Source organism: Salmo salar, chromosome 09, assembly GCF_965601325.2.
Source record: "Salmo salar chromosome 09, fSalSal1, whole genome shotgun sequence".
NCBI lineage: Eukaryota > Metazoa > Chordata > Actinopteri > Salmoniformes > Salmonidae > Salmo > Salmo salar.
The window spans coordinates 93,629,305-93,644,199 of record NC_138299.1 but is presented as its reverse complement, the minus strand read 5'-3'; the positions used below and the strand labels follow the sequence as shown (position 1 = coordinate 93,644,199).

General features: G+C 45.2%; 1 long non-coding RNA gene across 1 annotated transcript; it reads left to right on the top strand.

Annotated features, from left to right (window-relative positions):
- Nucleotides 1-2: 2 nt before the first annotated feature.
- On the top strand, nt 3-13,170 carry LOC145858052 (uncharacterized). Its single transcript, XR_014378829.1, has 2 exons — nt 3-228; nt 11,116-13,170. It is a non-coding gene; the product is annotated as an uncharacterized LOC145858052 (long non-coding RNA).
- Nucleotides 13,171-14,895: the final 1,725 nt, after the last annotated feature.

The following is a 14,895-nucleotide window of genomic DNA, read 5'->3' as shown; positions in this document are numbered from 1 at the left end:
GCTCATAACCCCGCCCCCTCCACCAACTCCGGTCCACAGACTGCAAGGGTTTCCCTCTGCGGCCTCGCCCCTTTCCACAGATGATTGGGGTTTAATTGGATATGTGTGGGGAAGCCACACCCATCTCACGCCTTTTCAATGAAATGGCACATGCGTTCAAGACGTTCTCCGCCCAAATAAGGATGTCGAGAAATTCATGGGTGGGAGTTGGACGTACAGGAATATAATGTAAGGAAATCAAACTAGATGTATTTTATACATTCAATACTGCCTGCATTTAAACATCTAGTCAGTCAAGGCTTCTGTGTGATATTCAGCTATGATTCAATGGGTTTATTAAACACATTTAGACCCAAGAAAAAGGCAAGATAAGAGGCACATTTTGACTCAGCTAGCACATTTGGTTCCTTGGAAGTTGTGGTAACATACGTTTTTGGTTTCCCATTGGTTCTGGGAATGAAGCTATATGTTTCCTGACCGGTGAAACTGAATGTTCTGAGAACTGAAGTGAAAATTTCACCTGTTCTGGGAACGTTCATTTTTAGGTTGCAGGGAGGTTCTGATAACGTCTTACTATGGTTTCCGGAAAGTTTTCATTAACGTTCTGAGAACGGAAATGATAGGTTATTGAAAGGGGATTAAATAATAATGAACAAGTTTCAATTAGACTTTTAATTTGAGAAACAGACACCTCACAAGTCCTCAACTGGCAGCTTCATTAAATAGTACTTGCAAAACACCAGTCTCTACGTCAACAGTGAAGAGGTGACTCCGGGATGCTGGCCTTCTAGGCAGAGTTGAAAAAAAAAAAAGACATATCTCAGACTGGCCAATAAAAATAAAAGATTAAGATGGGCAAAAGAACACAGACACTGGACAGAGGAACTCTGCCTAGAAGGCCAGCATCCCAGAGTCGCCTCTAGACTGTTGATGTTGAGACTGGTGTTTTGCGGGAACTATTTAATGAAGCTGCCAGTTGAGGACTTGTGAGGCGTCTGTTTTTCAAACTAGACACTTTAATGTACTTGTCCTCTTGCTCAGTTGTGCACCGGGGCCTCCCACTCCTCTTTCTATTCTGGTTAAGCCCAGTTTGTGCTGTTCTGTGAAGAGCGTTGTTTGAGATCTTCAGTTTCTTGTCAATTTCTTGCATGGAATATCCTTAATTTCTCAGAACAAGAATAGACTGACGAGTTTCAGAAGAAAGTTCTTTGTTTCTAGCCATTTTGAGCCTGTCATCGAACCCACAAATGCTGATGCTCCAGATACTCAACTAGTCTAAAGAAGGCCAGTTTTATTGCATCTTTAATCAGGATGACAGTTTTCAGCTGTGCTAACATAATTGCAAAAGGGTTTTCTAATGATCAATTAGCCTTTTCAAATGCTAAACTTGGATTAGCTAACACACCGTGCCATTGGAACACAGGAGTGATGGTTGCTGATAATGGGCCTCTGTGCTCCTATGTAGATATTCCATAAAAAATCAGCCGTTTCCAGCTACAATAGTCATTTACAACATTAACAATGTCTACACTGTATTTCTGATCAATTTGATGTTATTTTAATGTACAAAAAAATTGCTTTTCTTTCAAAGACATTTCTAAATCCCCCCAAATATTTGAACTGCAGTGTATTTTTATTGGATACATAAAGAATTACAAATTGAACAGATACATCCTTTTATCCCCCTATACTTATTGAAACCTCATTGGTTTTTAGGAGCATATACCCACGTGGCTGATTGAAAGATGAACTGAGGTCCACACTCCAGTCCAGTTGGTGGTGGTAATGCACCATGAATTGGTTGCCAAACACCATATAAAGTCCAAAGGACAAAAAGAAGACTGAAGGAGGAGGAGGCCCATGGGGGGTTGGTTTTGGGAAAATGTCGGAAACTGATGTTCTGTTTGAATTGGACGACATGTGGAGTGGAGATGATGGTGAGAAGAATTGGATTACAGTGGAAATAAGAGAAATAAAGTGGTAGTGGAAAGGAATAAGTATTTTTAAGGTTGGAATAAGGGTTTTGCATTGACACTGTTACCTGGGGAGATCCGTTTGAAGTCCCTATTAAAATTGTGGATTGGTTGGATGAGGTGACGTTGATGAGAATAACGACAAGTGGGCTTATTTAGTTTTTTGTGTTTCTGTGGAACAGAAGGAGCGTGCTCTGCAGCTCACGAGCATGTGGGATTTGAAAGTGTTGTGTGTGGATCTTTGAAGCAGGGCTCCTATCAAGGGTGTTATCTTTGGGGTGGCGCAAAGGATATACAGTGCATTTGGAAAGTTTTCAGACCCTTGAACTTTTTCCACTTTTTGTTACATTACAGCCTTATGCCCTCATCAATCTACACACAATACCCAATCATGACAAAGCGAAAACAGGTTTTTAGACGTTTTAGCAAATGTATTACAAATAAAAAACATAAATACCTTACTGACAAGTATTCAGACCCTTTGCTATGAGACACGAATTTGAGCTCAGGTGCATTCTGTTTCCATTGATCAGCCTTGAGATGTTTCTACAACTTGACTGGAGTCCACCTGTGGTAAATTCAATTGATTGGACATGATTTGGAAAGGCACAGACCTGTCTATATGAGGTCCCACAGTTTACAGTGCGTGTCAAAGCAAGAACCAAGCCATGAGGTTGAAGAAATTGTCCGTAGAGCTCCGAGAGAATTGTGTCGAGGTACAGATCTGGGGAAGGGTACCAAAACATTTCTGCAGCATTGAAGGTTCCCCGAGAATACAGTGGCCTCAAAACATTTTTTTTGTGGTATTTTACCCCCTTTTTATCCCCAATTTCAATCTTGTCACATCGTTGCAACTCCCCAGTGGGCTCAGGAGGTGAAAATCATCTGAAACATGAACCGCCAAACTGCGCTTCTTAACACCTGCCCGCTTAACCCGGAAGCCAGCTACACCAATGTGTCGGAGGTCGTTCACCTGATGACCGAGGTCAGCCTGCTGCCACCCGGCCCACCACAAGGAGTCACTAGAGCACGATTAGCCAAGTAAAGCCCCCCCCGTCCAAACCCTCCCCTAACCCGGACGATGCTGGGCCAATTGTGCGCCGCCCTATTGGACTCCCGATCACGGCCGGTTGTGATACAGCCCAGGATCGAACCTGGGTCTGTAGTGCCTTAGACCGCTGCGCCACTCGGGAGGCCCCGCCTCCATCATTCTTAAATGTAAGAAGTTTGGAACCACCAAGACTCATCCTAGAACTGGCTGCACGGCCAAACTGAGCAATCCGGGGAGAAGGGCCTTGGTCAGAAGAGGTGACCAAGAACTCGATGGTCACTCTGACAGAGCTCCAGAGTTTCTCTCTACAGTTTCCCTGTAGCTCAGTTGGTAGAGCATGGTGTTCAACGCCAGGGTTGTGGGTTCGATTCCCACGGGGGGCCAGCACAGAAAAAAAAAAAATGTATGAAATGTATGCATTCACTACTGTAAGTCGCTCTGGATAAGAGCGTCTGCTAAATATGTAAAATGTAAAAAATGTAAAAATGAGATGGGAGAAACTTTCAGAAGGAAAACCATCTCTGCAGCACTCCACCAATCAGGCCTTTATGGTAGAGTGGCCAGATGGAAGCTACACCTCAGTAAAAGGCACATGACAGTTTGCTTGGAGTTTGCCAAAAGGACTCTCAGACCATGAGAAACAAGATTCTCTGGTCGGATGAAACCAAGATTGAACTCATTGGCCTGAATGCCAAGCGTCACATCTGGAGGACACCTGGCACCATCCCCATGAAGGCCTGATTGGTGGAGTGCTGCAGAGGTGATTGTCCTTCTGGAAGGTTCTCCCATCTCCACAGAGGAACTCTGGAGCTCTGTCAGAGTGACCATCAGTTTCTTTGTCAAATCAAATCAAATTTTATTGCTCACATTCATTTGGTTAGCAGATGTTAATGTGAGTGTTGCAAATTGCTTGTGCTTCTAGTTCCAACAGTGCAATAATATCTAACAAGTAATCTAACAAATTCACAATGACTACCTTATACACACAATGTAAGGGAATGGAATAAGAATATGTAAATATAAATATATGGATGCGCCATGGCTGTGCGGCATAGGCAAGATGCAATAGATGGTATGAAATACAGTATATACAGTTGAAGTCGGAAGTTTGCATACACCTTAGCCAAATACATTTAAACTCAGTTTTCACAATTCTTGACATTTAATCCTAGTAAAAAATCCCTGTCTTAGGTCAGTTAGGATCACCACTTTATTTTAAGAATGTGAAATGTCAGAATAATAGTACAGAGAATGATTTATTTCAGCTTTTATTTATTTCATCACATTCCTAGTGGGTCAGATGTTTACATACACTCAATTAGTATTTGGTAGTATTGCCTTTGTTGGTTCCGTTTTTCTGTGCTTCGTTTTTTTACTTAACAAATAAGGAACACTCAAAATGTGCACTTAGAAATCATAATAATTTTCATCAAAATACAGCTGTAGACAGAAGTCAAAGCTCAAACATCACACATACAACTGATGTCCCTCCTGAGTTCTGCCCCATAGGAAGAGTCCCCAGTTATTTTATTAAGCCCGAAGTCCAGCCCTAGTGATGTCACTGCATATGTCATTACCTTCTACTCATCAGACCAAGCCCATGCATACACAGCTATACAAACTTGCAAGAGCGATACAATAGTTCCAGTGTTTTCTAAGGCCTCAGCAGTAAATGTCCACTCCCCCAAGTTGATTTATAGAGGTATGTCTGACTAGCCTCATCTCTTTAACTCCCCTGCAGGGCTCTATGTTTATCTTTGAAGTGCTTTCTCACAGACACCATGCAATAATTCACACATTTCTCAGACCTTTTCTTTATAAGAGGCAGAGACTTTGAAAAAACTGTGGAACAATTTTAAAACCTTATAATGAATAAATAAATATATATATGTTGTTAATCTATAGTCTAGGACCCTATAAATGTGGAGGAGGAGGGGTCCCATAGCCTCTCCTCCTCTATTACTATAACATCAGCAAAATCAATTATTATAATACATCAAACATTTGGTGCAGCCCCTATCATGACCCCAATTTGACCCCATCGGTTTTAAATTGTTTAATTGGGTCAAACATTTCGGGTAGCCTTCCACAAGCTTCCCACAATAAGTTTGGTGAATTTTGGCCCATTCCTCCTGACAGAGCTGGTGTAACTGAGTCAGGTTTGTAGGCCTCCTTGCTCGCGCACGTTTTTTCAGTTCTGCCCACACATTTTTTAAAGGATTGAGGTGAGGGCTTTGTGATGGCCATTCCAATACCTTGACTTTGTTGTCCTTAAGCCATTTTGCCACAACTTTGGAAGTATGCTTGGGGTCATTGTCCATTTGGAAGACCCATTTGCGACCAAGCTTCAACTTCCTGACTGATGTCTTGATGTTGCTTCAATATATCCACATAATTTTCCTCCCTCATGATGCCATCTATTTTGTGAAGTGCACCAGTCCCTCCTGCAGCAAAGCACCCCCACACCCCCATGCTTCATGGTTGGGATGGTGTTCTTCGGCTTGCAAGCCCCCCCCCCTTTTCCTTCAAACATAACGACGGTCATTATGGCCAAACAGTTCTATTTTTGTTTCATCAGACCAGAGGACATTTCTCCAAAAAGTACGATCTTTGTCCCCATGTGCAGTTGGAAACTGTAGTCTGGCTTTTTTATGGAGGTTTTCGAGCAGTGGCTTCTTCCTTGCTGAGCGGCCTTTCAGGTTATGTCGATATAGGACTTGTTTTACTGTGGATATAGATACTTTTGTACCTGTTTCCTCCAGCATCTTCACAAGGTCCTTTGCTGTTGTTCTGGGATTGATTTGCACTTTTCGCACCACAGTACATTCATCTCTAGGAGACAGAACGCGTCTCCTTCCTGAGCGGTATGACGGCTGCGTGATCCCATGGTGTTTATACTTGCGTGCTATTGTTTGTACAGATGATTTTCCAATGATGTCAAGCAAAGATGCACTGAGTTTGAAGTTAGGCCTTGAAATACATCCACAGGTACACCTCCAATTGACTCAAATGACGAAATCGTCCCACCTACGTAACAGCCAGTGGAATCCTGTGGCGCGTTATTCAAATACCTTAGAAATGCTATTACTTCAATTTCTCAAACATATGACTATTTTACACCATTTCAATGACAAGACTCTCGTTAATCTAACCACACTGTCCGATTTCAAAAAGGCTTTACAACGAAAGCAAAATATTAGATTATGTCAGCAGAGTACCCAGCCAGAAATAATCAGACACCCATTTTTCAAGCTAGCATATAATGTCACATAAACCCAAACCACAGCTAAATGCAGCACTAACCTTTGATGATCTTCATCAGATGACACACCTAGGACATTATGTTATACAATACATGCATGTTTTGTTCAATCAAGTTCATATTTATATCAAAAACCAGCTTTTTACATTAGCATGTGACGTTCAGAACTAGCATACCCCCGCAAACTTCCGGTGAATTTACTAAACATTTACTAAATTACTCACGATAAACGTTCACAAAAAGCATAACAATTATTTTAAGAATTATAGATACAGAACTCCTCTATGCACTCGATATGTCCGATTTTAAAATAGCTTTTCGGTGAAAGCACATTTTGCAATATTCTGAGTAGATAGCCCGGCATCACAGGGCTAGCTATTTAGACACCCAGCAAGTTTAGCACTCACCAAAGTCAGATTTACTATAAGAAAAATGTTATTACCTTTGGGGTTCTTCGTCAGAATGCACTCCCAGGACTTCTACTTCAATAACAAATTTTGGTTTGGTCCCAAATAATCCATAGTTATATCCAAATAGCGGCGTTTTGTTCGTGCGTTCAAGACACTATCCGAAAGGGTAAATAAGGGTTACGCGCACGACGCATTTCGTGACAAAAAAATTCTAAATATTCCATTACCGTACTTCGAAGCATGTCAACCGCTGTTTAAAATCAATTTTTATGCAATTTTTCTCGTAAAAAAGCGATAATATTCCGACCGGGAATCTGTGTTTAGGTTCAAAGACGATAGAAAATAAAAACATGGGGTCGACTCGTGCACGCGCCTAAGCCCATTGTCCTCTGATAGAGCACTTGCCAAAAGCGCTAATGTGTTTCAGCCTGGGGCTGGAATTCCATCATTCAGCTTTTTCCCGCCTTCTGAGAGCCTATGGGAGCCGTAGGAAGTGTCACGTTACAGCAAAGATCCTCAGTCTTCAATAAACAGAGTCAAGAAGCTCAAGGAATGGTCAGACAGGCCACTTCCTGTAAGGAATCTTCTCAGGTTTTTGCCTGCCATATGAGTTCTGTTATACTCACAGACACCATTCAAACAGTTTTAGAAACTTTAGGGTGTTTTCTATCCAAAGCCAATAATTATATGCATATTCTAGTTACTGGGCAGGAGTAGTAACCAGATTAAATCGGGTACGTTTTTTATCCGGCCGTGCAAATACTGCCCCCTATCCCCAACAGGTTAATAGTCACAGTGGGTACAACATCTCCAATGCACTTCCTAATAAACTCACTCACCGAGTCAGCGTATACGTCGACATTATTGTTTATGTCACGCCCTGACCATAGAGAGCCCTTGGTTCTCTATGGTGTAGTAGGTCAGGGCATGACTAGGGGGTGTTCTAGTTCAATATTTCTATGTTGGTGTTTTGTATGGTTCCCAATTAGAGGCAGCTGGTAATCGTTGCCTCTAATTGGGGATCATATTTAGGTAGCCATTATTCCCACCTGTGTTTGTGGGATATTGTTGGTATTGGTGCTTGGGTCACCACGTAGTCACATTGTGTTGCTTGTTTATTGTTTTGTTTAGTGCATTGCGTGCTAGGAACGGCACGTTCATTTTGGTCTTTTGTTGTTTTGTTAAGTTTCACTTTGCAATAAAATATGTGGAGCTATACGCACGCTGCGCTTTGGTCCTGTCCCTTTGAAGAACATGACAGTCTAAGGCTACCCGGTGATATACACGGCTGTGACTATAATCGAAGAGAATTCTCTTGGGAGATAATGCGGTCGGCATTTGATTGTAAGGAATTCTAGGTCAGGTGAACAAAAGGACTTGAGTTCCTGTATGTTATTATTACACCATGAGTCGTTAATCATGAGGCATACACCCCCGCCCTTCTTCTTACCAGAGAGATGTTTGTTTTTGTTAGCGCGGCGCATGAAAAAACCCGGTGGTTGTACCGACTCTGACAACGTTTCCTGAGTGAACCATGTTTCCGTGAAACAGAGAATTTTACAGTATCTGATGTCTCTCTGGAAGGCAACTTGTGCCCTAATTCCGTCCACCTTGTTGTCTAGAGACTGGACATTGGCGAGTAATATGCTTGGAAGCGGTGGACTGTGTGCTCGGCTTCTAAGTCTGACCAGGAGGCCGCTCCATCTGCTTCTCCTGCGGCGACGATGTTGTTTTGGGTCGGACTCTGGGATTAGATCCATTGTCCTGGGTGGAGGTCCGAACAAAGGATCCTCTTCGGGAAAGTCATATTTCTGATCGTAATGTTGGTAAGTTGACGACGCTCTTATATCCAATAGTTATTCCCGGCTGTATGTAATAACACTTAAGATTTTCTTTGCTAACAATGTAAGAAATAATAAATTTAAAAAAATTACTGCGTAGTTTCTTATGGATTTGAAGCGAGGCGACCATCTCTGTCGGCGCCATCTTGAACTCACATGGAATATAATGTACAGTGTCACCTCCCTGACCAAGGCCCTTCTTCCCCGATTGCTGTTTTCACTTTGTCATTATAGGGTATTGTGTGTGGATGGATGAGGAAAAAAATGTATTTGATACAGTTTAGAATAAGGCTGTAACATAAAATGTGGAAAAAGGAAAGGGGTCTGAATAGCTTCTGAATGCACTGTACATTAATCAGTTATTTATCCCTTTGAGATTAATCAGAACACATCAAAGCGTGTGTGTGTTGGGCAGCTCCAAGCTGCACAGTGCATGCTGCTGCATGGCAATCTCATAAAAATATGATGCTGCTATTATCAAGCTTTTTTTTAATTATAATTTTTATTTTTCTCCCCAATTTCGTGGTATCCGATTGGTAGTTACAGTCTTGTCTCATCACTGCAACTCCCGTATGGACTCGGGAGAGGCGAAGGTTGAGAGCCGTGCATCCTCAGAAACACAACCCAACCAAGCCGCACTGCTTTTTGACACAATGCCCACTTAACCCGGAAGCACCAATGTGTCGGAGAAAACACCATACACCTGGCGACAGTGTCAGCGTGCACTGCGCCCAGCCCGCCACAGGAGTAGCTGGTGCGCAATGGGAAAAGACATCCCTGCTGGCCAAACCCTCCCCTAACTCGGAAGTTGCTGGGCCAAACCCTCCCCTAACCCAGACGTTGCTGGGCCAAACCCTCCCCTAACCCGGACGTTGCTGGGCCAAACCCTTCCCTAACCCGGACGTTGCTGGGCCAATTGTGAGCCGCCTCGAATCAAGAAATCTCTAGTGGCACAGCCTTAGACCACTGCGCCTCTCTCTCCCTCTCTCCTCTCTCTTCTCTCACTCTCCTCTCTCTCCTCTCTCTTTTTCCTCTCTCTCCTCTCTTTTTCTCTTTTTCTCTCTTTCTCTCTCTCCTCTCAATTAAATTCAAGGGGCTTTATTGGCATGGGAAACGTGTTAACATTGCCAGTAGATATGGGAGTTTATCAAAATTGGATTTGTTTTTGAATTCTTTGTGGATCTGTGTAATCTGAGTGAAGTATGTGTCTCTAATATGGTCATACATTTGGCAGGAGGTTAGGAAGTGCAGCTCAGTTTCCACCTCATTTTGTGGGCAGTGTGCACATAGCCTGTCTTCTCTTGAGAGCCATGTCTGCCTACGGCAGCCTTTCTCAATAGCAAGGCTATGCTCACTGAGTCTGTACATAGTCAAAGCTTTCCTTGAGTTTGGGTCAGTCACAGTGGTCAGGTATTCTGCCACTGTGTACTCTCTGTTTAGGGCCAAATTGCATTCTAGTTTGCTCAGTTTTTTATTTTATTTCTTTCCAATGTGTCAAGTAATTATCTTTTTGTTTTCTCATGATTTGGTTGGGTCTAATTGTGCTGCTGTCCTGGGGCTCTGTGGGGTCTGTTTGTGAACAGAGCCCCAGGACCAGCTTGCTTAGGGGACTCTTCTCCAGGTTCATCTCTCTGTAGGTGATGGCTTTGTTATGGAAGGTTTGGGAATCGCTTCCTTTTAGGTGGTTGTAGAATTTAACGGCTCTTTTCTGGATTTGATAATTAGTGGGTATTGGCCTAATTCTGCTCTGTATGCATTATTTGGTGTTCTACGTTGTACACGGAGGATATTTGAGAAGAATTCTGCATGCAGAGTCTCAATTTGGTGTTTGTCCCATTTTGTGAATTCTTGGTTGGTGAGCGGAGCCCAGATCTCACAACCATAAAGGGCAATGGGTTCTATGACTGATTCAAGTATTTTTAGCCAGATCCTAATTGGTATGTTGAATTTTATGTTCCTTTTGATGGCATAGAATGCCCTTCTTGCCTTGTCTCTCAGATCGTTCACAGCTTTGTGGAAGTTAACTGTGGCGCTGATGTTTAGGCCGAGGTATGTATAGTTTTTTGTGTGCTCTAGGACAACGGTGTCTGGATGGAATTTGTATTTGTGGTCCTGGCGACTGGCAACGCATTTTGCCTGATGTGGACCGTAAGTTGGTGTCCAAGGCATTGTTCAGGTGGTCGGGGAATGGGATTCCAGAGATGGACTTTGCCAGGGTTGACCAAATGTGGTGGGACCGCCCTCCACCACCATCTGCAGCTCAGTAGAGATGGAGATGTACTTTGCCCATCCTATGCTGCTCTGGATGCCCAGGAAGCTCTGGCAGGTAAAGCTGTATTGCCCACATTCTGTGCAGTAGGAAGGTCATCAGTTGGAACATATGGTTCCTTACACTGTTCCACACAAATACACTAGTAATGGCAATATCATTTTAATTTAATTAATAATCTAATGCAGCTTTTATATTGAATACAAACAGCAACACGTTTCTTTGTGAAATGTTATTATAGAATTATTCTATTCTCAGTCCGGTGTATTGTCATATATTTATGTCAGGTTTTTTTTCTTTTTTCTTTAGGGGAGCTGACAGGTTTGGAGTAACTCTTCGATCAGACTGGTTTGGTGTTGCAGGATTACAAGGCTGCCATTGAGGAACTGGAGACAGGTGATCCTGATGTCCAAGGGGAGAATGATGAGGGCTTTGTGGAGCTTGTGGAATTTCAGGGCCTGACAGTTCCAGTGCTGGAGACAGCCCTGCCTCTTGTTGGCACCTTTCATCCTACTCTCACCCCATCTACCAGCATCCAGTCCACAGCTGCATCAGTCAGTCCCCTGTCCTCCACTCCTGTACAGGCTACTCCACCACCTGGGCCTCTGTCCTCCACTCCTGTACAGGCTACTCCACCACCTGGGCCTCTGTCCTCCACACCTGTACGGGCTACTCCACCACCTGGGCCTCTGTCCTCCACACCTGTACGGGCTACTCCACCACCTGGGCCTCTGTCCTCCACACCTGTACGGGCTACTCCACCACCTGGGCCTCTGTCCTCCACACCTGTACAGGCTACTCCACCACCTGGGCCTCTGTCCTCCACACCTGTACAGGCTACTCCACCACCTGGGCCTCTGTCCTCCACTCCTGTACAGGCTACTCCACCACCTGGGCCTCTGTCCTCCACACCTGTACGGGCTACTCCACCACCTGGGCCTCTGTCCTCCACTCCTGTACAGGCTACTCCACCACCTGGGCCTCTGTCCTCCACACCTGTACGGGCTACTCCACCATTTGATTTGATTTTTGACAGTAAGGATGCTTGCCATTTCAGGAGACATAGTTCCAAAAGAGAGTATACCAGGGCTATATCTCCAGATAAATTTGGCCAGGAGGGCTGTACTGCTCAGAGTTGGCAACCCAGCAACAAGGCACACTTGTTGGGTCAACATGAGATGCAGTTCAGCCTTTAGAGGAAGCAGACCTTCAAGTAGGTTGTTGAAAATGCGCTGTGGTATGCTGGTATTTGGTGGCATTGATGAAGAGTGATGCAAAAAAACATGCTGCCAATCAGATGACTTTGTAGGTGTCCTACCATCCAGCATCCATTCCATACCTCTAACCGCATCAGTCCTCCACTCCTGTACGGACCACTCCACCACCAGCTGGTTCTCTGTCCGTGGCCTTGACACCTGTGCCAGGCTGGGCCTCTGTTCATGACCTCCACACCTGTGCCCGGCTGGGCCTCTGTTCATGACCTCCACACCTGTGCTCGGCTGGGCCTCTGTCCGTGCTCATCACCCGTGCTCGGCTGGGCCTCTGTTCATGACCTCCACACCTATTCCCGGCTGGGCCTCTGTTCATGACCTCCACACCTGTGCTCGGCCGGGCCTCTGTTCATGACCTCCACACCTGTGCTCGGCCGGGCCTCTGTTCATGATCTCCACACCTGTGCTCGGCTGGGCCTCTGTTCATGACCTCCACACCTGTACCCGGCTGGGCCTCTGTTCATGACCTCCACACCTGTTCCCGGCTGGGCCTCTGTTCATGACCTCCACACCTATTCCCGGCTGGGCCTCTGTTCATGACCTCCACACCTGTGCTCGGCTGGGCCTCTGTTCATGACCTCCACACCTGTGCTCGGCTGGGCCTCTGTTCATGACCTCCACACCTGTTCCCGGCTGGGCCTCTGTTCATGACCTCCACACCTGTTCCCGGCTGGGCCTCTGTTCATGACCTCCACACCTGTTCCCGGCTGACAGTCAGTCAGCTCCGTCTTCTGTTCCTTACGGGCTGGGCATTCTGATGGAGCCAGGGATCAGTCGCTCTTCATTATCACTTAATTAAATATCATTTTAATTATTTCTGTTCAATTGTTTGTCCCTCTGTGGTGTCAAAAGTATTCTCCCCTTAAATCACTCTGGGCACAAAAGCCCTTAGCTGAATTCTCTAATTACATTTTGATCAATTATTATTGTCAGTCTTTGAATGCTCCATTGTATAAACTATTTACTGTTACTGCTTGTGTGTCTTGTGCACTGATTTCAAACAATTAGAGTATATTTGTCATTCTCACGTCTTCCTCCAATTCTGTGTCTTCAATTACTTCCTTTATTTACAATAAAAACCATTTCAGCAACATTAGGTTTTCGATGTGAACTTGATATTATATTTATAAATTAAGCCATTTCTCTTATTTGAGATAAGCATAAACACCACAGGAGTTAAATCTTGTTTAACACATTTAGCCTCCCCTTCTATAAATCTGAATCCTGAAGAGGGTGAGGGGTTTGACAGAAAGAGACAGGTTTTCATAATAAAACGTTATAGAGGATGATAATGACAGATTTACAGGCTGAGAGGAACAAGGTGTGTCGGATGAAGCCCGATGCTTTTCTACTCTCAGATTGTCACGGTAAGGACAAGAAAGCATTAAAAACGATTCAAGGCTAAATACAGCAGCCGTGTTGGGATTCAATACAGGGTTGGCATCGGCAAGCATGTTCATTCTCGGTAGAAAATGCCCCCCGAATTCGCTACACTCTTTAATTCCTGGTGTCACAACCTCAGCTGCTGAGCTATGTCCTTGGCTCAGTTGGTAGAGCATGGTGCTTCCAACACCCGGGTTGTGGGTTCATATCCCATGGGGGACCAGTATGGAGAGAAAAAGTATGAACATGTATGTACTCACTACTGTAAATCACTCTGGACAAAAGATCTGCTAAATGACTAAAATTTGACTGTCTTTACCTGAGCCTAGCTCTGAGTACTAAGTCTTCAGGTAGCAAGTGAAGTTACTCGTCATAGTGACCAGGGGAAGAGTGCCTCCTATGGGCCCTCTTATACCACTTCCAGCAACAGTTGGTCTCCCATCCAGGGCCAACCCTGCTCCCATCCAGGGACTGACCAAGACCAACCCTGCTCCCATCCAGGGAATGACCAGGGCCAACCCTGCTCCCATCCAGGGACTGACCAAGACCAACCCTGCTCCCATCCAGGGAATGACCAGGGCCAACCCTGCTCCCATCCAGGGACTGACCAAGACCAACCCTGCTCCCATCCAGGGAATGACCAGGGCCAACCCTGCTCCCATCCAGGGACTGACCAAGACCAACCCTGTTCCCATCCAGGGAATGACCAGGGCCAACCCTGCTCCCATCCAGGGACTGACCAAGACCAACCCTGTTCCCATCCAGGGAATGACCAGGGCCAACCCTGCTCCCATCCAGGGACTGACCAAGACCAACCCTGTTCCCATCCAGGGAATGACCAGGGCCAACCCTGCTCCCATCCAGGGACTGACCAAGACCAACCCTGTTCCCATCCAGGGAATGACCAGGGCCAACCCTGCTCCCATCCAGGGACTGACCAAGACCAACCCTGTTCCCATCCAGGGAATGACCAGGGCCAACCCTGCTCCCATCCAGGGACTGACCAAGACCAACCCTGTTCCCATCCAGGGAATGACCAGGGCCAACCCTGCTCCCATCCAGTGACTGACCAAGACAACCCTGCTCCCATCCAGGGAATGACCAGGGCCAACCCTGCTCCCATCCAGGGACTGACCAAGACCAACCCTGTTCCCATCCAGCGAATGACCAGGGCCAACCCTGCTCCCATCCAGTGAATGACCAGGGCCAACCCTGCTCCCATCCAGTGAATGACCAGGGCCAACCCTGCTCCCATCCAGGGAATGACCAGGACCAACCCTGCTTAGAGGCAAGCCAGCAGCGGGATGAAGGGTAGTATGCTGCTGGCGATTAATATAGTCAGCGCAGTCGTTCACTGGTTTAATTCATTAATTATGTCACAGGGATGACTCCAGTTCCACCCTACTGTAGGAACGTGTGTGTGTGTGTGTGTGTG